The sequence below is a fragment of the Echinops telfairi genome, unplaced genomic scaffold, assembly GCF_000313985.2.
Source record: "Echinops telfairi isolate 266 unplaced genomic scaffold, ASM31398v2 ScPeMD7_21;HRSCAF=78, whole genome shotgun sequence".
Taxonomy (NCBI): Eukaryota; Metazoa; Chordata; class Mammalia; order Afrosoricida; family Tenrecidae; genus Echinops; species Echinops telfairi.
Genome location: NW_022103918.1, coordinates 8,382,930 through 8,383,958, shown reverse-complemented (window position 1 = coordinate 8,383,958; position 1,029 = coordinate 8,382,930). Strand labels below are relative to the sequence as shown.

General features: G+C 39.9%; 1 protein-coding gene across 1 annotated transcript in view; it reads left to right on the top strand.

The window, feature by feature from the left end:
- Positions 1-1,029, top strand: part of ABCC9 (ATP binding cassette subfamily C member 9) — a 142,792-nt gene that overhangs the window by 11,460 nt on the left and 130,303 nt on the right. The gene's annotated exons all lie outside the window — the stretch shown is intronic.

The window sequence follows — 1,029 nt, the reverse complement described above, 5'->3', positions numbered from 1 at the left end:
ATCTTCAAGCCTTTAAGACTCCAGATGCTATATTTTTTGATAGCTGGGAACCATCAGCTTTCTTCACCACATTTGCTTATGTACCCATTTTGTCTTCAGCGATCATGTCGGGAAGGTGAGCATCACAGAATGCCAGGTTATTACAACAAAGTGTTCTTGCGTTGAGAGAGTACTTGAATAGAGGCCCAATGTCTGTCTGCTACCTTAATAATTAATATATAAATATGTGTGCACAGATATATTTCCCTATAATTATCTATAAATATATTTTATATGTACATGCCTGTATTTAGACCTATGTGAATTCCCTTTGCCTCCTAGTTCTTTCCTTGATTTCCTTTTACTTTCCTCTTGTCCCACTATCATGTTTGGCCTTGCTTCGTGTTCTAGTAATTCCTCTCGGCTACATTACCCTTGATCAAGCCCCACCAGGCATCCTATACCCTCCTCACCATTGATTTTGCATCACTTGTTGTTCCCTTGTCCCTTCCCTTGCCTCCCCTTCTCCCGTATCCCCCAGAACCATCAGTCCCATAAAACACATTCTTCTAATGTCTTGACCAAAGATTCTTAAAAAATAATCCTGATTTTCAAAAAGGGAAAAATGCAGACAGAACTTTGCATTGTGTTCATGTTTTCTGGTGCCATTGAGGCAGGAAGAACACTTGAAACTACTTCCTTGGAAGAATGTTTAAAGTTTAAACTAAAACTTTCCCCTGAAGTCTTCTCTGAGACCCCAAATAACTGAATAGGTAAAGTAGATCTCCCTTGAGCATTGAGTTCTTTTAAAGGCTACCTATATGAGATCAAATTGACAGTGGAAACTTGAAAGTTTGGCTGGGACGTTTCGGTGTCAGTTCAAGATAATGGTGGTGGAATAAGGAAACAATGGAAAGTGAGAGTGGCTGCACACCCTTAAACATGCCATCAAAGTCACTGAATTGTATGTGTTGAAATTGTTACAGTGGTGTGCCCTTGACTGGCTTTCATTCATACACACACACACACACACACACACACACACACACA